This window comes from Papaver somniferum, chromosome 5 (genome assembly GCF_003573695.1).
Source record: "Papaver somniferum cultivar HN1 chromosome 5, ASM357369v1, whole genome shotgun sequence".
Taxonomy (NCBI): Eukaryota; Viridiplantae; Streptophyta; class Magnoliopsida; order Ranunculales; family Papaveraceae; genus Papaver; species Papaver somniferum.
Window position 1 is genome coordinate 131,356,406 of NC_039362.1, and position 22,969 is coordinate 131,379,374.

Genomic DNA, 22,969 nt, shown 5'->3' on the forward strand with positions numbered 1-22,969 from the left:
ACACGATAACTTTTGTCCATTAGATGCATTTCTAATCTCAATCACAACCATCACTTATGAAAAACGATTACATCCCTAGATTTATCTCTTGTGAAGACAAATATGAACCGCCACTTACATAGGCAAAGTTATCCAAACTGTGCTTTATAGGGATTAACCCAAACCAAACTGTGATTACTGGTTATTTAGATTAGTGATTCATTCGACCTCCGCCACCACTTCCACAACCTACTATCGCAACTAATATCTATCGATATTGTTTCTGTTTTTATCAAAATTAGTTATTAATACAAATACAAATTTATTAATTTAATTAAGAGAAATTTTATAATGAAAACAATTAATAAATTATTTATTATGAGCAATAGTGAACAAACATTATTATGAGCAATTAATAAATCATTTAATATTATAAATTAGTGTGGAAAAATAATTAGTTAGGCATTTATGATATTAATCATTTACTATATTTATTATATTAGATTTCCATTAATGGGTCATTAAATGTTAGTTTTATGGGAGAAATTACATCCATAGATTTATTAATTGGGAGATGAAATCTTGGCCACCACTTACACGTGCGAGATGAGGGTGCGGTCTAGAGAACTACAACCATAGATTTATCTTTTTGAGGACAAATCTGGACCACCACTAACACAGGCTAACTTATCCAAACTGTGCTTTGTACTTCAAATAAAGATTAATACTGCAAAAATCATCTTCCAAACAATTTAGAACTTAAACATAAATCTAAAAACATGAAGATGAAAACGTTGGACATAGCTATGTGTAATCACAATAATTTCTATTCCAAACTCTAGTAATCCTTCTCAAAAACAAGAATAAATTCTCATAAGAAGTTTCCTAGGCATCAAGACAAACTCGTAATGCACATATAAGATGATTTGTCCTTAGAGGGTATAATCAATCTTTTTCGCTCGTATTTACACCAAGAATAGCTACCAAAGGCGTATAAAAAGATTTTCTTAACAAATAAGAACATACAAAGTCATTAACGACCATGCACTACAGTTCACATAGGATGATTGTGAACATTCAAGAATCCCATAGTAATGCATACTACTGCCCGTTCTTGAACTTCCGTCTTTGTGATTCACCAAAAACATTCTTGTGAAAGCTATAATGAGCTTAGAAGAGTATTACTCCAAGAATACAAGTGCCCAAGTCCAAGAGAAGTGGAACAAGTGCAACGAAACAGAGCAAAACACTCAAAAACAAGAGACAGGACAAATACCAATCTTAACTCATCCAAATTCAGAAATTATCATCTCAATTTTGAATAGAGATCAAATAGGAAGAGAATGTCAAAATAATGAGGTCATTCCGAGTTCGGACGAAGAAATTAGGGCCAAAACAAGTTTACCGAATATCGACGTCTACATGGAAGTATGCATACGGGTTTGCAAACGAATTTTCATGACTTGGAGCAGTTTGAAAACTGGATATGCGAACTTAAACCCCTGGATTTTGATTTTAAATGATGGTATGCATACTTGGTATGTGTACCATTGTAGATGGTGGATTTTCGATAAATGCTGAATTCGTAAACTCATAATTATACGAAGCTCTGATTCAACAATCAGACGTGAGAATCGAGACACGGGTCTCTCATCGAATTCTCATCGGAGAGTACCTTCTCTCAAGAGTACATGTGGATATGTAGTCTCACGACTGGACAACGACATATCTCATGAATACTGAATACATTCAGTGATTATTTTTATATAGCATCACGTGATGGACGGCTCCTAGACAGCTTGCTCTACTAGTATAGAGTGATAACGTCTTCAGGAACAAACAACGAGTTTACCCTGAATATATAAAGAATATGACTTACCGACAAGCTCATATCGGGATAATAATGCTCCTAGACAACTTGCTCTGCTAGTATAGAGCCACAAAGTTAATTATTCCTAATTAAGATTAATTCTGCCGTGACATTCACTACTGAATTCACAGAATAATCTATTATTGCTCCCATTCCATGGTCGAGTCGACGACATGATCCCATGGAATGGCAATAACAATTGCTCCTATTCCATGGTCGAATCCACGGCTTGATCCTAGGGGATTTGAAATAAACAATTGTTCTGATTCTATGACCGAATCCACGGCTTGATCTCATAGAATAGCAATGAAACAACTGTATTATCTCATTACTCCGATTTCATGATCGAATCCACAACTGGTCTCATAAATGATAATAGATAAATCTTAATTACTCTGATTCTATGGTCGAATCTACGATCCCATGGAATGGTAATGCTCACTTTATTATTCTGAATTCGTAGTCGAATCCTCAGCTGATCCTATGAATTAATAATAAACATCTTATTACTCAGTTTTGTGAATTATTCTCCATTGAATTCCATAATTAGTAATAAATAATCAACAACCGGGCGTCTGGGCTACCTCTAATTAAGCCCCTATTCAAATGGTGAAGGTGTATCCAACGACGATACACTAACAGTCACCGCACGAACGAGTATTTCAAAATACAACGAAAAGATGAACCTATGCAAAATAGGGAAGTAAATAATAAATAATTAAAAATATTGACCAGGGTGCTGGGAGCACGGACACACGACCGACCGACCGTGTCATGGTCAATCCCACGCCAGTTTTATATTTTTAATGCATTTTTATTATTTTCCATGATTTGATGAAAATTCTCTCATTTTATCAAATCTCCTTCGTCTCGAGGAAACTCCTCGGATTCATGGTACTTCCATAAATCCATAAAAAATAATATAAAGGAAAGGAGTGTAGGGCGTGACCATTGGCCAACCGGCCATGCCTTGGTCCCAACCGGCCCCACACCCCACGGTTCCTTATTATTTTATTATTTTTATTATTATTTTTCTAATTTCATGAAAAAACTCCTTGATTTCATGGTATTTTGCACAAATCATCAAATAATAATAATAAAATAAAATAAATTATGAAAACTTGTGGGACCGGGCCTTGGCCGGCCGGCCATGCCCTAGCCGGTCCCACACGCCCCTTTGTTTTATTATTAGTTTTCCTTGAATTCATCAAATTCCTTGATTTCATGGTATTTCTCTCAAATTAGGAAAAATTCCCTCAAATCATCAAAATACCTAAAAATATTAAAAAATTAGGGAAACTCGTGGGACCGGGCCCAAGCCGGCCGGCCATGCCTTCCACGGTCCCACACGCCCTTGTTTTATTATTTTAATATTTTTTTGCTTCCCTGAACTCATGAAAACTCCTTCAATTCATGGAAACTCCTAAATCAGGGATTATAGTTAGCTTTCAAAACTAACGATCGAACGAACATACGTTTTCAAAAAACGGGGGTTTTTCATAAAAATCACACTAATATATACACATGCATATAACTTCACCATGATCAAAACATGAACAACTCATGAAGGTCATAGCATCTGAAAAAAAATAAAAAAATTCGGCGCTTACCTAATCGGCGCCGGCCGGAATCTGGTCGGTCGGTGATCGGACGACGGCGGACGGTGGACCGCCGACGAAATTTTTTATTCTTCCTCATGCTGCTAGCATAAAGGTGGTGGAGAGGTGATGAAGCACTGGTCGGTTGTGAGAAAAAAAAAGGATTAATCCCTTTTATATCAATTTTATTTCCAAAACCTAATTTTCTAAGGATTTGCTTATTGGGCCCGACCCGCGAATCCTAACCGACCACGGACTCGTCGTCCAAACCAGCGGTTCAACACCAATTTATGCTCATAAAACGACACTCCAATCATGACATTGAAGCCTTCATCAAGTCGTGGTTTGCTCATGCTCTCTAAATCCGGTAATATCTCAACTTACGACTAAGTTCAATTACTGGAATTATTATTTATAACCGGAAATTCACCATTTAATGATGACTGAGGAACACAGATTTCCTCAGTAAGCAGGGGACTTAATGTAGATGGTGGATTTTCGACAAAGGCTAAATTCGTAAACTCATAATTATACGAAGCTCTGATTCAGCAATCATACGTGAGAATCGAGACACGGGTCTCTCATCGAATTCTCAACGGAGAGTACCTTCTCTCAAGAGTACATGTGGATATGTAGTCTCACGACTGTACAACGGCATATCTCATGAATACTGAATAATTTCAGTGATTATTTTTATATAGCATCACGTGATGGACGGCTCCTAGACAGCTTGCTCTGCTAGTATAGAGTGATAACGTCTTCAGGAACAAACAACGAGTTTACCCTGACTATATAAAGAATATGACTTACCGACAAGCTCATATTGGGATAATTAATGCTCCTAGATAGCTTGCTCTGCTAGTATAGAGCGACAAAGTTAATTATTCCTAATTAAGATTAATTCTGCCGTGACATTCACTACTGAATTCCCAGAATAATCTATTATTGCTCCTATTCCATGGTCGAATCCACGGCCTGATCCCATGGAATGGCAATAAAAAATTGTTCTGATTCTATGATCGAATCCACGGCTTGATCTCATAGAATAGCAATGAAACAACTGTATTATCTCATTACTCCGATTTCATGATCGAATCCACAACTGGTCTCATAAATGGTAATAGATAAATCTTATCTATGGTCAAATCTATGATCCCATGGAATGGTAATGCTCACTTTATTATTCTGAATTCGTAGTCGAATCCTCAGCTGATCCTATGAATTAATAATAAACATCTTATTACTCAGTTTTGTGAATTATTCTCCACTGAATTCCATAATTAGTAATAAATAATCAACAACCGGGTGTCTGAGCTACCTCTAAGTAAGCACCGATTCAAATGGTGAAGGTGTATCCAACGACGATACAATAACAGTCACCGCACGAACGAGTATTTCAAAATACAACGAAACGATGAACCTATGCAAAATAGGGAAGAAAATAATAAATAATTAAAAATATTGACCAGGGTGCTGGGACCACGGACACACGACCGACCGACCGTGTCGTGGTCAATCCCACGCCAGTTTTATATTTTTAATGCATTTTTATTATTTTCCATGATGAAAATTCTCTCATTTTATCAAATCTCCTTCGTCTCGAGGAAACTCCTCGGTTTCATGGTACTTCCATAAATCCATAAAAAAATAATATAAAGGAAAGGAGTGTGGGGCGTGACCATTGGCCAACCGGCCATTCCTTGGTCCCAACCGGCCCCACACCCCACGGTTCCTTATTATTTTATTATTTTTATTATTATTTCTCTAATTTCATGAAAACACTCCTTGATTTCATGGTATTTTGCACAAATCATCAAATAATAATAATAAAATAAAATAAATTATGAAAACTTGTGGGACCGGGCCTTGGCCAGCCGGCCATGCCCTAGCCGGTCCCACACACCCCTTTGTTTTATTATTTTATTATTAGTTTTCCTTGAATTCATCAAATTCCTTGATTTCATGGTATTTCTCTCAAATTAGGAAAAATTCCCTCAGATCATCAAAATACCTAAAAATATTAAAGATTAGGGAAACTCGTGGGACCGGGCCCAAGCCGGCCGGTCATGCCTTCCACGGTCCCACACGCCCTTGTTTTATTATTTTAATATTTTTTTGCTTCCCTGAACTCATGAAAACTCCTTCAATTCATGGAAACTCCCTAAATTCATCAAATTTCTCAAAATTCATGAATTTTTCATAAAATCATCAGAATCTCATAAAATTAAGGAAAAGGCACCACGGGACCGTGGTCACGACCGGCCGAACATGCCTTGACCACGGCAGTCCCACGCCTCCTCATTCCTTATTTTATAATTATTTTTCATCATCTCATGGTGTTTTCCTCAGTTTCGTCGAATTCCTAATTTTGACATATTTTCTCGAATGGATGCTCAATTGCACGCCAGAAAATATCAAAATTCTCAGGAATGAGACACGGACTCCTTGGGGACACGAGCACGCTATCTTGACTGACCAAGATTGTCTCTTTGGCTCAAGGAAGCCGGTCCCATCAATTTTCACAGTTTTCACCTAATTTGCAAAATTGCTCGTATTAGGTCCAAAACTCTCCCAAACACTTTGGATTTTCATTAAGTGATCGTCAGGCAGTCACGGGACAACCAAGGTCTGGTTTCATGACTCCATGGTCGGTCCCTCGCCTCGTCATAATTAATTAGGTTTTCTCATCTAAGGCTCAGACGAGCATTTTTGAATAAATGATTAAGCCAGCATTTAATCATTCTTCCACCAATAAATCGTCAACTCTTCAGGAGTTCTTTGTATTTGCTCACATGAGCATATGGACACTACATGGTTGATCCACGGTCCCATGTAGTCGCTCCCTCCTTCGTCCCATGGTTAAACTTCTGACGAACCATGAATTGATCATCAATTGATCAAATTAGGGTTTCTGAATCCAAGGATCATCATTCCAGAGTCCAACCTTAATAATTTTACGACGACCTCATGGTCATTAATTTTATTAATTATGCTCGATTCAACGACCAGTATTCTAAATAATATTTTTGGTACCCTGCCAATAATCCATCAGATGAGCAACACATGCTCAGACGATCAAATATTCAACAATTCATTACATGAGCGACACTTGCTCAGATGATAAATATTTTATCAAACCAAGGAATATTGGTTCAACAATCAATATTCAACGATCCATCGAATGAGAAATACTTGCTCACTTCATCGTAAGAACTATACCTCTATCTCATGACATGTTCAATTCATGAGCTTCAGATGATCATGTTCAAATCGACAACTACATGGACTCATCGTCCCATCAAACCACGAAGTCATCAATTGACTAACAAACCACGAGACGTCAATCGTGTCACTTGGGGGGATATCACTTAGGGTTTTGGTCTGGCGGTCTACGGCACGTGTGTTCAAACACACGATGGAATGTGAGCAAGTCGTGAAATCAGTTGAAGGAATTCACGAGGTAGTGGGTGGAAAATCGACCAAGTATCCACACGTTGAGCAACTGGTTTCAAACACGATCTCCACTTCCCCACTCCTTGATTCCATCCACTGTCACACTTCATGGAATCATGGTGTTAAAAAATTCCAGCAATATAAATAAGTCTCTGAATCATGATTGAATCATCAGTATGAACAGTACCATCAATCTCACGTCTCATGGACAACACGAGATCATCAACTCATCAATTGAGCAACTACTCTCAATCGAGCAATTTCAATAATTCAGAGCTTATCATATTCAGAATTCACACACCCACAATCTTTCATTACCATTGATTCCACACGTTTCCCAGCTTCCCTCCTACAAATCAACTCATCCTCTCTTGTGACCAAATTTACTCTGAAACAGTCATTTTCTTGATTTAGGCCGGAGTACTACAGATTGATCTCTCGAATCTAAAGCACCCCCTTTGCAGCGGTCCATCTGTGTGAGGTTTAACATTTCGCTCGGTTCGAGGAATCTCCTCCGTATGGTCGTCTTCTCAATTCCTTAAAAACCAACAAATAGTTTTCCCCCATCTACAGATTGGTGACCACAGTGGGAGATTAATCTTTCGGTTGCAATCTAACAATTTCACAAGATGGTTGATCTCAGGTCAGGTTCAGTTATGAATCCTAACACAAACCGTGCTAGCACTAGCAACAACAACAATCAGAATATCCCGGAGATAGTTTCGACCTCCAACACTGATGGTGGTGACACTACTCCTCCTCACGCCGAAGGTCATCTACTGTCCGGACGACACCCTGAAGAAGTCATAGGAAATCCACCGCCTACCATTGCTGATCTTATCAAAGCGCAAGAGACTCTTGCAAAGAACTAGACTGACATGGCTGCTACACAGAAGGAGTTGTGTAATTATCTCAAAACTCTTACTGACAATATGTCAGAGAAGACTCAAGAGAAGGGAGAGGAGAAGGAGAAATCCTTAGACGACGGTCCTGAAGTAATTCTAATCCATACATTAGAAGATGACGAAGTCCACAAAACTGCTGCAGACAACTCATCAGCGAAGGGATCATCGAATTTCATCACTCGCGAGGATCTGGAGCACCTTTTGGAGAACCGTGGAATAGACAAAACATCGCATGTGCATCGTCATCAACCTCCTTATCCTGCCGCTATGCAGAGGACTCCACTCCCCAAAGGTTACGTTTCTCCAACCTTCACCTTATATGATGGAACTGGCAATGCTAGGGAACATGTCTCTCGTTTTCTCGAATCCCTGGGAGAACATGAACACAATCATGTCGTCCGTCTCAAGGAATTCTCAAAATCTCTAAAAGGCAGAGCATACACCTGGTATAACAACATCGCACCAGGGACTATCAATAATTAGGGATAAATGGTTAACGCATTCTACAAGAAATACTTCTTCTGTCAGAACAAGTCACCCTCTCCGACCTTGGAAGGATGTTTCAGAGGGTCAGTGAAAATCCCAATGATTATGTGAAAAGATTCAGAGTCCAAGCCATGGATTGTCATGACCCAAACGTCACGGAGCAACAACTGGTGGACTTGTGCATCAATGGCATGCTCCCGGTCTACAGGGGCTTGCTAGAAAACCTTCGATTCCAGACTATCTCAGAGCTTCACGAAGTTGCGAAGAGGCCGGCAACCACTGCACCCGCTCTTTTGGAAAGAGCAAAGTCTACATAGACTGAAGATTCAAAAGACACTCGAGGAAGCAGGCGTTTGATCAACAAGTAGTATAACCTGCAATCTTCAACAAATGTTGTCGCGGAAGGGAGTAAGCGAAAAGCAGAACCACAACACAAGCAGACTTCCTCCACCCCTTCAAAGACACACAAGAAGGAGAATTAGAAAATCCCTCCTCAGCATACGGAAGATCCAGAAGCACCTGATTTTCCAAGTTCAATGGAAGAAGTTAATGAACTACTCGATGCCTGGATTCAAGATGGCGCAATCAAATTGCCTTATGTCAAGAATAAACCAACTGAAGAGACCATGGAAAATCCTCGGTATTGTCGCTTCCATAGATACGTCAGCCATCCACAAGTGATTGCAAAATTTTGAAGCGCATATTCAAAGAAAATGTCGAATCAGGAGAGCTCAACCTGGGGACTGAGGGGGTGCACAAAAAACCCCTCCAAGTCAGAACTTTTACCATCTCTGAACCTCCTGTCAAGGAAATGGTCCAATCTCTGATCGAACATGTCTGTGAGCTGTTGTATCTTTCGAAAGCTCAAAGTAAATATATGTTTGCTGCACTGAACCAAATCGTGTCCGGAAGACGTCCGCTGATCCAAGAGACCACCACCGGACCTTCAACCACCGACACAGAAATGTATGACTAGGGACTGCTCACCATAGTGCACATTAACGAAAATGAGTTCAAGAGGGCGTTCATCGATGTTGGTACCGCTGTCAACATCATCCATTTAAAAACTCTCAGAGATGCTGGGATTACTCGACGGGAAGCCACCCACGCTCCCATAGCAATCACGGACCACGAAGGAATCTCCAGATACGCATACGGCTTCATCACTCTCAAAATTACGGAAAGATTGATCTGCACTGAGGCCAAGTTTTTCATAATTCGGGAAGACCCTGGATACGACATGGTCCTTGGGAGAACTTGGATTCATGCTGGAAGGACAATGATGCCTTCAACACATCCTGTCATCGACAAGGATTCCGAGTCGGAAGACGAAGCAGAGGACGCACCACCGTTTGAGCATCTGGAAAAAGTAAAAACTCTGATGAGACTTACGCAGGAACTTGGAGATAATCCACACACCTTTGTCAGAAAGTTTCGATCTCAGGAAAGTCTTATTCCTCCTCTTGCTCCAATATTACCAATGTTCAAATACGCTACTATGGTCCAGGGACTTCTCCCCATGAATAATTTAGCAGTCATCAAAAGATACGAGTGGGTAACTTCAACTCAGCAATATTAAACTCAATGGTTGGGTTCAGAACTTCTTCAAATCAGTCACTCCATCGAGAGGTTTATTGTTGAAGACTTGGCTAAGTGGTGGACCCGGGAAAGCGTATAAAATTGAAGTGAAATGAAAACGGGCCTACAGTAATACCGCAAGTGCACGGTCGTCAGTTGTAGCTCGTGCAAGTACGGTTCGATCCACAGAGACCGGGTGTGTTTTGTAGTGTTTAGCTATTTTGGGCTTTAATTTGCTATTGGGCTTTGGTAACTTCTAGGCACAGTGGGCTTGGCTTTGGTTTTGGAATGGTCTTGGATTCAGTTGGCTTTGATGAATTGCTTTGGGCCTTTGAGTTCTTTGGGAATGAACTGGGCCTTTGGCTTTTGAACCTTAAGAGTGAACTGGGTTTAGTTGGCTGGGCCTTAGGCTTGAACAGAAGAACAGTGGGCTTTTGTAATGACTGGACTGGGCTTGTGCTGTGAGCCAAGCTCAGTTGCAGCAGCAGCAGTGGCTGTAGCACATGGCAAGAGAAGTGGAGTGGTAGCAACAGCTGCAGAAACTCAGATGCAGGAGGCAGCAGCAAGGGAGAAGTTGAAGTAGCAGGAGAAAATAGCAAACAAAATGAAGGACAAGTGAAAGTAAAACAGTGGCAGTGAAGGAATGAGGAAAAGTGACAGTGCAATGAAACTAAACAAGAACAATGGAAGTAAACCAAGGCCTAAGCCAAGGGCAGGGAGGAGAAGAAGTAACAAAACAGTTAAGTTGCAAGTGACTGTAAAAACAGATTGTGGGCTAAGCTAAGGCTTTGAATCCACCCTTTGTGTCCTAGCCAAGCAATGTGATCCTAGGTTGAATTGATCATCCTATGCATACATCTAGAATGGGAGGAAAATCAGCTTGCTCACTGATATGCCCCTAGTATTGACTGTCTTTTGACAGCACAGTCAATCACAGGCATACCAGAGCACTAATTTCTTCCCATTGCACAAGCAAAACACTGCACTAAGGCTCTAACCTAGCAATTCATCATTCATTAGTGCACAAAGGTTTCATCTGAGCCTCAGCTAGTGAGACTTAGCTCATGACTAACATGCTAACACTAACATACATCATACAAGATAATTGAAACATGAATTCAAAAATTTAACATAAACAGAACATGAACAGAAATTGAAGAACCCTAAAAATTAACAGTGAAAATTAAAACTAAAATTAAACAGTGATTAACCCAAATTTGGGGGTATCTCGGCTAACCAAGAACAAGTTTTAACATCCTACATCAGTTCATATTTATAGTTTACAACAAAACACAAAATTTCACCAAAACCCTAAATTTGCAAACCCTAACTTTTGGGGAAAATCAAATTCGACATACCCATGTGTAAATTGGCTTCGACCCATGCCCTGTTGATGTTCTACTGCTCCTCCTCTAGCTCTTGTTGCGCTGTTGGCCTAGCCCTAGACGTCTGTGAACCCTAGCTTCTCTCACTGTCGAGTTTGCAGCATCAGGACTCGATGCTACAGACGAGAAAGGAAGAGACAAGGGTGGTGATTGAATCCTGAGTTTGTCGGGGGAAGGTGGTAGTGGTGGTGTTCGAGGTGGAGATGGAAGAGATGGTGGAGGTGATGGAGTTGCAGAGCAGCTCTATGTTGTTTGGGAAGAAGAGAGGAAGAACCCGATGGAGAAGAAGGGTCCGTTTGGTTGGGTAATAGGGTTCGGTGACTAGGGTGTGAAGCAGGGATAGAGAACTTTGATGAACATCGAGTAAAGAGCGTTGGATGATCCCATATAGATTGAATCGAACGGATACGATGGAGAGGTATGTGGCGACCGTTGGATTATGAGATACAACAAAATTGACGACACCAGATGGAGTTAGGTGTTGTAGTGTTAAGCGGAAATATCGAGGTTTGATGCGCAGGCAAAGAAGCGACCGTAGGATCTAAATGTGATCTAATCTGAAGGCTTGGAATTTAGGTACTATGGTGTTTTGCAGGGACTTCAGATTTTGATGAACGATGAAGAAGCGACCATTGGATGATGAGATGGATCCGATCTAACGGCTGAGAATGGAGGCGGGTATGGATATAGAAAATGGGTTTGGGTAAGGGTTTTGGGCCTTGGGTATGCCAAGCCCATATCTTCTTTAAGAACAATTCTTCTTCTTCAAGCCCACTTCTAGCCTTTTGGTCTTGTGCACAACATTCTTCGCGGCTTCCTTGTGTAATTCCTCCCGGCTTTTCACTACTTTTCTTCTCTTTTCCGCTCTGCTATTCATCCAAACTTTATTTATTACCTAAAAATGCAAAATTAAGTAAGAAAAATATTTATTCTTGAAAACAATGAAAATACAGAATATGGGATAAAATGTAGAATTAATGCACAAAAGATGAGTTAAATGCCAAGAAAAATATATAGAAATATGCACTTTTTAGCACTCATCACTAAGCATGATGAACACTATGCTGGATACTCTCTTCTGTGCGAGTATCCATATGAGCCACAATTGAGGAATTCCATCAAACAGGGAATTCCGAATCAGCGGAAGATATTCAAGGCACGATCGACCAAACCTAACAAGTTTCATGAAGGGGACCTGGTTCTCAAAACAGTTCAGCGCGGTCTTCATTCTACAAGGAACTCCAATTGGGAAGGACCATTCATGGTCGCTGAGTCCGTGGCCGGAGGATACTATAAATTGACCAACACAGATGGCAGAACCCTACCAGTAATTCACGAAAATTGGCTCAAGGCGTTTATCTGAAATTATTTGACATTTAAGGTATTGGGCGTTTGAAGCACTCATGGTGTTGGGATTTAACATTTAGGATTTTCTTTCATTTGTATTTCAATTCCTTCAAAACATTTGCAATACTTGCAATTAGTATTTGAATTCAGCAATTTATCAAAATTCAGTTCATATTTCGTAAAAGAAAATCTCTATCAAATCTACAAGAAAATCCTCAACCATCAGTCAATCCAAAACCATCTAAATATCAAAAACCCAAGTATAAACCTCACATCTCTCAGAAGTTCAGAAGTTCAAGAGATCAGAAAGAAAAGTCTTTCGCTCATCAACATCCTTCAAGATTTGCAAAGACGCCCTCTCCTTGTTCAACTCCTCGATCATCTTGGAAATCTTGTCCTCCTTCTCCTTTGCAGCATCGTTTGGAAAGGGTATGTTCTTCTCACATGAATCCTTGATAACGTTTATTTTCTTACGAAGCCATTTCACGTTGAGGCCAAGTATTTCTGAATTCTCCAAGTTAAACTCCCAATCAAAGAGTATATCTGGAGTCACGGTATTCCTGGGTCGCGTATGTATATCACTCACGACACGCAAGATAACGCCTACTTTCATGGTTAAAGCATAAGCACGCCCAGGGTTCCTGTCAACGATCATGTGGCCGAACTTCTTCCATATCGTCTCATACAAGCGTGCATATCCAATGGGAACGCTGAATCCACCGACTAGTTCATGATACGGGAGTGAAGTGTTAAAGGGAGGATCGAAAGCAACCCCTGCAGTTGGATATTCATACACTATTATACGGTTCTCAGTCACTGGAGCGGCTTCCACGACCAAAGCAACGGTTCTTTTGATATTCTCCGCTGCTATCTCGGTTTCTTCTATCACTGAGGCAACAACCATCTGGTCTTCCATAACATCAGCAGCGACCATCTCATGGCCACAAAGTGCAGGGATGGTTGTATCTTCATCAATAACTTCGGAAGGGTTAGAGTGGTCATCATGGGCTCTAGTATCCTCAACTTCGGTATTTAGCACCTAATACGAAGATTACATGAGGTTAGAATCACGAAGCCAAAGGAGACTATTAAACACAGTATACCAGAAAGTCAACATCATCAAGGTTCATAATACTACATTCAAGGCACGGGCAAATAACATGAAAGTCATGAAAACACATTTTACGATGAGTCCGTCTGAAGAAACTGAACTCTTCCATGTACTAAGAGACGAACTGGGAGCAATCTACAAGGAATCTGAGGATGGGTCGTATGCCATTCTCTTTGTATGGATGTCCTCTATGACATGTAAAAAATTTCATGACAATCCGATGAACGAGAGAGTAAATGTGGCCAAAATATCAAATGACGCGCAATCTGAAAAAGTCCTGGAAGTCTCCTGGAAGTTTACTATTTCGCCTTTTTCAGGCTCTGAACGTACTCAAAACTTAAAAAGCTTCTTTGATAAAGCTTGGAAATATTCCGGGCTTGAATTTGCACATGCAGATCATCAAAATCCGACTCCGGAAGAGGATTCTACAACGTTTTTACTAAAAAGCTGGGTTCTGAATTTTCTGACGACGAAATTCGACTAAGTTTTCATATATTCACATGGGTTCTCATTCATTCATTCAAAAGTCAACACTTTTATACTTTTATGAAGAATATACAAGATATATACTTACTTGAGGAGTCACCGAAGTGTCCAAGGGGTTGGAATTGTCCACATCAACGACAAGAGGAACATCACTTCCATCCGGTTCCGAATCTTGGGAATTACCTCCATTCCCCTTCCCAGAGGATGATTTAGTTCCAGAATTCTCCATCTCCATGACGACATCCTCCTGTACACGTCCTTTACAATCAACATTTTCATCCATGAAGCACCACATTTGAACATGTGAAGAAATACTTACAGTTTCCTCGTCACTCAAATCAGCAATTGCTTGTTCAGTAGCAGAAAATTGAAGACCTTCAAGACTCGATGGAGTAAAATTCTGCAACTAAATTAACAACATTGGCTTCATGATTCTAATGTTGATAGCAATGAAAGTCACGGCGAGAAATATTGGGAACTCACCAAAGCACCAACTGGGGACTTTACGGTATTAGGTAACAACTTATAACCTTTATGCCTGCCTTCTCCGCCATGAATAACCGCCTCAGTCTACACCGATTCGAGGTCGTATATTACGACCGTCCTGTGGTGAAATCCAGTAATATAATCAGAATACAGTTCTTATAATTTCGGGAAGATTATATAAAAAAAAACATACCTGAGAGCATCTTGGAGACGACTTTCGTTTATCACCAGAAAGATACTCCAATCTTGGTCGACTGGAAATCATCTCAGCCGAAGGAAGATCCTTGAATGGAGGTCTGGGAAATATTACAAAGCCACGCAAACGCCCAAGTTGCTGATCCCAGAATTCTACATAACCTGGGGTTACATAGGCGAATCTATCGGAACCAGGAAACCGGTAGCTACTCTCATCCACGTGAGTATGATCCAAATGAGTCCTGAGTTATTCAACTGATGACTTCCTTCTCCGTATGGTTGGAACACACTGATCCATACCCATTTGTCGAGCTGCTCTATCAATGTTATACTCCTCCACTGAAAGTTCTCCAAACGTAGCTGATAGCAAATGACCAGGGGTGCAACTCAACATGAAATATCTTTCGCCATCACTCAGATGCACACCAGACGTCAAACTCGTGCTTTCTCCAGTATTGAAAGTCATCGACTGAGAAATATAATCAGGGACTGACACCCACGGGCGAAAATTGACCTCAGATTCTTCATCTAACACATCAATAAAGCGTATTTTAGAACGAGGCTGCTTTGTGGACCAACGCATGACCCTAGCATTATCTTTCTCAGGGAAAGTATGGCGCGCATCAGTATTCTGTCCTTGCAGAACATTATGTGGAGTAGGTGCATAATTCTTAAAATGCTCCCACATCAAAGCTTGAAGAAACATCGTGTTGGCATAACACTCAATCTTCATAGAGCCGTTCGACATACTGGAGTCTATAATCAAGGAGTCCAGATTATAATACAAGGAGCCTAAGAATAAACTACCTATCGGAAGTTGATCGCCTTGAGCCATCTTAATAACAAAGGGAATCACAAAAGGCTTCAAAAAGTTTCCACTGTCTTCAAAAACGTCTCTGGACAACCATAAACATAAGAAAGCAGCAATGGGTAACATACCTTCGATGGGTTTATCAGAAACCTCGTATTTGGGCACCAGTGTGTCAACTAGGAAGCATAGCATTCTTTACTACCAGCCTTATTCGCTTTCTCCATTGCAGCTGTCAAGAGATGAGAAACGACGGTCTCCTCGTCTGAAATATCCCCAGGAAGATTGCCCGTGATCGGGAGATGCATCAGAGCCGACACGTCTTCCAAGGTAATGGTAAACTCTCCCCATCTACATATGAAAGTGTGAGTGGGAATGCGCCAGCGAGCAAACAGAGCCACAATACCACTTGTGTCATGATAAATGAACAACTATCCAGAAGCTTGAATAGCTCTCGTCACCTGCGCCTGGTCGAGCATAGTCCTCACATGAGTAAAACCCAACATATGCCTCGCCCATCTGAAAAATTTCTCCAAAGGTCGTCGAGAAAGATTAAACTCTATGATTGATGAGGTGAAGACCCCTCGTTCAAGACAAAATGGAATCACTGTCTTAGGAGTCACCAATTTCTTCTGAGTAATAGTTCTGGGATTTATCAAATGACGATTCACTGGGGATTTCAAATGTTGCTCAGCTCCTGGAATATCTTTTTCAAAGAATGCATCATCTATGTTCGGGACATTCTTAATCCCAGGGATTTCGTCTTCGTCTCCCCCAACAGAAGTTTCATCCATGCATGTCTCATCTCTGTAGATACCATCATCAACGCACATCTCTTCCCTCGAGGCGTCGTCAGCTTGGGAATTGGTCATCTTTGCTGAGTAGCTGAAAAGGTTCACACTACATTCTACTTCAGTATGTCGTCCAGATATAAATCAAGGAAATACAAGCAAAAATGGTAACTCTTAACTCTTACCTTTTATACTTCCACTAACAATAGTGATAGTAATGCTAGAGTTAACACCTCAAAATCGTTCGTCTCTTCGAAAACTGCAAAAACGAACGAAACTTTATTTAATTTCGGAACTGATTTTTCATAAAATAATGAACACAATTTTCATAATGTGAACATTCACACAACTGACCTATGAAGTTCATAACAATAAAATATTTCATCATAAATATATTGTCTATCTTCGAAGGTTCCTCAAACCCCACGTTTCTGATTTTTCGAAAAAACAACAATTAATGCAACATTGCATACATAAATTCTCAAGGATTTTATCTAACGAAAACAAACTCATGCAAATAAAATATATCATCATATTTTGCACAATATATGTCACGGCTGCATATATATATATAAAAAAAATCAAACTATTTTTCCTTCGTATCGTCATTATTTGTCTTTAAAACGAAGGTTTATTTCAAAAAATATTGTGAAAGCTCACATCTCATACATATGATAAAGTTTTGTATTTACATGAAAGCTCATAAGAAAAATTTTATCACTGGACACAAGTTCATCATACATATTTTCCTTCATGTCATCGTTATTTGTCTTTAAAACGAAGGATTATTCCGATTTCATGAAAATTCACTTCTTTTATAATAAAACATTGGTATACATGAAAGCTCATACACTAATTTTTATCACTGGACATAGGTTCATATTAAAAAAAAAAAATCTCTCCTAAATCAGGGATTATAGTTAGCTTTCAAAACTAACGATCGAACGAACATACGTTTTCAAAAAACGGGGGTTTTTCATAAAAATCACACTAATATATACACATGCATATAACTTCACCATGATCAAAACATGAACAACTCATGAAGGTCATAGCATCTGAAAAAAAATAAAAAAATTCGGCGCTTACCTAATCGGCGCCGGCCGGAATCTGGTCGGTCGGTGATCGGACGACGGCGGACGGTGGACCGCCGACGAAATTTTTTATTCTTCCTCATGCTGCTAGCATAAAGGTGGTGGAGAGGTGATGAAGCACTGGTCGGTTGTGAGAAAAAAAAAGGATTAATCCCTTTTATATCAATTTTATTTCCAAAACCTAATTTTCTAAGGATTTGCTTATTGGGCCCGACCCGCGAATCCTAACCGACCACGGACTCGTCGTCCAAACCAGCGGTTCAACACCAATTTATGCTCATAAAACGACACTCCAATCATGACATTGAAGCCTTCATCAAGTCGTGGTTTGCTCATGCTCTCTAAATCCGGTAATATCTCAACTTACGACTAAGTTCAATTACTGGAATTATTATTTATAACCGGAAATTCACCATTTAATGATGACTGAGGAACACAGATTTCCTCAGTAAGCAGGGGACTTAATGTAGATGGTGGATTTTCGACAAAGGCTAAATTCGTAAACTCATAATTATACGAAGCTCTGATTCAGCAATCATACGTGAGAATCGAGACACGGGTCTCTCATCGAATTCTCAACGGAGAGTACCTTCTCTCAAGAGTACATGTGGATATGTAGTCTCACGACTGTACAACGGCATATCTCATGAATACTGAATAATTTCAGTGATTATTTTTATATAGCATCACGTGATGGACGGCTCCTAGACAGCTTGCTCTGCTAGTATAGAGTGATAACGTCTTCAGGAACAAACAACGAGTTTACCCTGACTATATAAAGAATATGACTTACCGACAAGCTCATATCGGGATAATTAATGCTCCTAGATAGCTTGATCTGCTAGTATAGAGCGACAAAGTTAATTATTCCTAATTAAGATTAATTCTGCCGTGACATTCACTACTGAATTCCCAGAATAATCTATTATTGCTCCTATTCCATGGTCGAATCCACGGCCTGATCCCATGGAATGGCAATAAAAAATTGTTCTGATTCTATGATCGAATCCACGGCTTGATCTCATAGAATAGCAATGAAACAACTGTATTATCTCATTACTCCGATTTCATGATCGAATCCACAACTGGTCTCATAAATGGTAATAGATAAATCTTATCTATGGTCAAATCTATGATCCCATGGAATGGTAATGCTCACTTTATTATTCTGAATTCGTAGTCGAATCCTCAGCTGATCCTATGAATTAATAATAAACATCTTATTACTCAGTTTTGTGAATTATTCTCCACTGAATTCCATAATTAGTAATAAATAATCAACAACCGGGTGTCTGAGCTACCTCTAAGTAAGCACCGATTCAAATGGTGAAGGTGTATCCAACGACGATACAATAACAGTCACCGCACGAACGAGTATTTCAAAATACAACGAAACGATGAACCTATGCAAAATAGGGAAGAAAATAATAAATAATTAAAAATATTGACCAGGGTGCTGGGACCACGGACACACGACCGACCGACCGTGTCGTGGTCAATTCCACGCCAGTTTTATATTTTTAATGCATTTTTATTATTTTCCATGATGAAAATTCTCTCATTTTATCAAATCTCCTTCGTCTCGAGGAAACTCCTCGGTTTCATGGTACTTCCATAAATCCATAAAAAAATAATATAAAGGAAAGGAGTGTGGGGCGTGACCATTGGCCAACCGGCCATTCCTTGGTCCCAACCGGCCCCACACCCCACGGTTCCTTATTATTTTATTATTTTTATTATTATTTCTCTAATTTCATGAAAACACTCCTTGATTTCATGGTATTTTGCACAAATCATCAAATAATAATAATAAAATAAAATAAATTATGAAAACTTGTGGGACCGGGCCTTGGCCAGCCGGCCATGCCCTAGCCGGTCCCACACACCCCTTTGTTTTATTATTTTATTATTAGTTTTCCTTGAATTCATCAAATTCCTTGATTTCATGGTATTTCTCTCAAATTAGGAAAAATTCCCTCAGATCATCAAAATACCTAAAAATATTAAAGATTAGGGAAACTCGTGGGACCGGGCCCAAGCCGGCCGGTCATGCCTTCCACGGTCCCACACGCCCTTGTTTTATTATTTTAATATTTTTTTGCTTCCCTGAACTCATGAAAACTCCTTCAATTCATGGAAACTCCCTAAATTCATCAAATTTCTCAAAATTCATGAATTTTTCATAAAATCATCAGAATATTATAAAATTAAGTAAAAGGCACCACGGGACCGTGGTCACGACCGGCCGACCTTGGGGACACAAGCACGCTATCTTGACCGACCAAGATTGGCTCTTTGGCTCACGGAAGCCGGCCCATCAATTTTTAAAATTTTGACCTAATTTGCAAAATTGCTCGTATTAGGTCCAAAACTCTCCCAAACACTTTGGATTTTCATGAAGTGATCTTCAGGCAGTCACGGGAAAACCCAGGTCCGGTTTCATGACTCCATGGTCGGTCCCTCGCCTCGTCATAATTAATTAGGTTTTCTTATCTAAGGCTCAGACGAGCATTTTTGAATAAATGATTAAGCCAGCATTTAATCATTCTTCCACCAATAAATCGTCAACTCTTCAGGATTTCTTTGTATTTGCTCACATGAGCATATGGACACTACATGGTTGATCCACGGTCCCATGTAGTCGCTCCCTCCTTCGTCCCATAGTTAAATTTCTGACGAACCATGAATTGATCATCAATTGATCAAATTAGGGTTTCTGAATCCAAGGATCATCATTCCAGATTCCAAACTTAATAATTTTACGACGACCTCATGGTCATTAATTTTATTAATTATGCTCGGTTCAACGACCAGTATTCTAATTAATATTTTTGGTACGCTGCCAATAATCCATCAGATGAGCAACACATGCTCAGACGATCAAATATTCAACAATTCATCACATGAGCGACACTTGCTCAGACGATAAATATTTGCTCAAACCAAGGAATATTGGTTCAACAATCAATATTCAATGATCCATCGAATGAGCAATACTTGCTCACTTCATCGTAAGAACTATACCTCTGTCTCATGACATGTTCAATTCATGAGCTTCAGAACATCATGTTCCATCAAACCACGAATCATCGTCCCATCAAACCACGAAGTCAACTCGACAACTACATGGAATCATCGTCCCATCAAACCACGAAGTCATCAATTGACTAACAAACCACGAGATGTCAATCGTGTCACTTGGGGGGATATCACTTAGGGTTTTGGTATGGCGGTCTACGGCACATGTGTTCAAACACATGATGGAATGTGAGCAAGTCGTGCAATCAGTTGAAGGAATTCACGAGGTAGTCGGTGGAAAATCGACCAAGTCTCCACACGTTGAGCAACTGGTTTCAAACACGATCTCCACTTCCCCACTCCTTGATTCCATCAACTGTCACACTTCATGGAATCATGGTGTCTAAAAATTCCAGCAATATAAATAAGTCTCTGAATCATGATTGAATCATCAGTATGAACAGTATCATCAATCTCACGTCTCATCGACAACACGAGATCATCAACTCATCAATTGAGCAACTACTCTCAATCGAGCAATTTCAATCATTCAGAGCTTATCATATTCAGAATTCACACACCCACAATCTTTGATTACCATTGATTCCACAGATTTCCCAGCTTCCCTCATACAGATCAACCCATCCTATCTTGTGACCGAATTTACTCTGGAACGGTCATTGTCTTGATTTAGGCCGGAGTACTACAGATTGATCTCTCGAATCTAAAGCACCCCCTTTGCAGCGGTGCATCTGTTTGAGGTTTAACATTTCGCTCGGTTCGAGGAGTCTCCTCCGTACGGTCGTCTCCTCAATTCCTTAAAAACCAGCAAATCGTTTTTCCCCATCTACAACCATGAAGTCCAAACATCCCGAACTATTATTTTCAAACCTAAACATTTAAGAACCTTAAACACAAATCAAGTTAGGTAGAAAAGAACGATAAGAAAGGTATGTGAATCATTATAAGTTCTCTAAGCAAAATCTTGCTCAAGTTTATAGACATACCTTTTTAGATGAATCCAGTTGAATTCTAAAGCCTTACCAAACATAATATGTGCACCCCAATTTTCGTGCTTCCCTCACCGTATATATAACAGGGCATTCCTTGGTGAGGATACACTTAGAACACACTCAAGTTGTGTTGAGGTGAACAATGTCTTTCTCACCACAAGTGACTTTTGGATTATCATGAAAGAAATCTCTTTTAGAACCTTTAATATCCAAATCCATCTTCCCAAAGAACTCTTTAAGTTCCAGCATCATGGATACTGCTTTCTCCATAGTCATGGAACTTTCTGGGAGATCATTCCTTTTCACACTCAAAACATCATTGACTTTCTTTGGTATCCACTTTTGAGTGCGTTTAGGAACGACCGAAACCTTCTTCCCATTACTCTCTTCAAGATTTTCCGGAAGAGAATTGGATTGACTATTCTTTTGCAAGTTAGTCTTTCTCCAATTGGGAGCATCAGATCTTGTCTTCGTATTTACGAAGTTATCCTTTTGATAACCATTACGATTGTGAAAAGGATTCGTATGACGTTTATAGGCAAATCTTGGCTTATCACAGCACTGATTTCTTTGCCTAAAGGTTGGACAGTTACAACCTGTAACGTTAAGAGGATTAGTCTTAACGTATGATCTTGGTTTCACAACTTCTTGTGATGCCCAAACAAGAACTTCATGAAGTTTCTCATTCCTTATACGGAAATGACATATCCTTTCCAGATGACCTTTATTTCCGCAATAGTGGAAAATATAAGGAATGTTCTTACCTCGATCTGTATGTGCTGACTTTGGAGGTTGATATACTTTGCTCTTTCGAACCTTAACTACAGGTGAAGGTATTTCACTTTTGCCATCAGTGGAAACCTTTTGTTGAGAAGAATCACTAGCCTTGACAAATTTTACCTCTTTGCTAATACTTGGAGCATTTATTCCCTTATAGCCCAATCCTCGTGTATCACGATGATTTTTACTTGCTCCTAGCATAGTGGTTATTTTTCTTGAACTAGTATTGAACTTTTTCAAGTCATCTTCCAACATCTTGATTTTATAAAGAGCAGTAGCTAAATCAGACTCAAGGCGTTTTTCTCGAGCGAGACAAGCAATTTCTCTGTCATCAAAACTAATTTGTTGAGAGTTAAACCTTGCTTCAGATTCTGCAAGTTTCTCTTCCAACAAAAAGTACTTTTGATAAAGATTATCACATTCAAGTGACTTCATGTGTAGGTTTTCCTCAGAATCCTTGAGGATCGATTCGTTAGAACGATTCGAAAAATAAACACCTGCGTAACATCTTCTCAATTTCTTGTTTTCTCGACAGAGAGGAGTCAGAAGAGGTGAGACATGAGAAGTTGTAATCTTCTTCATATTC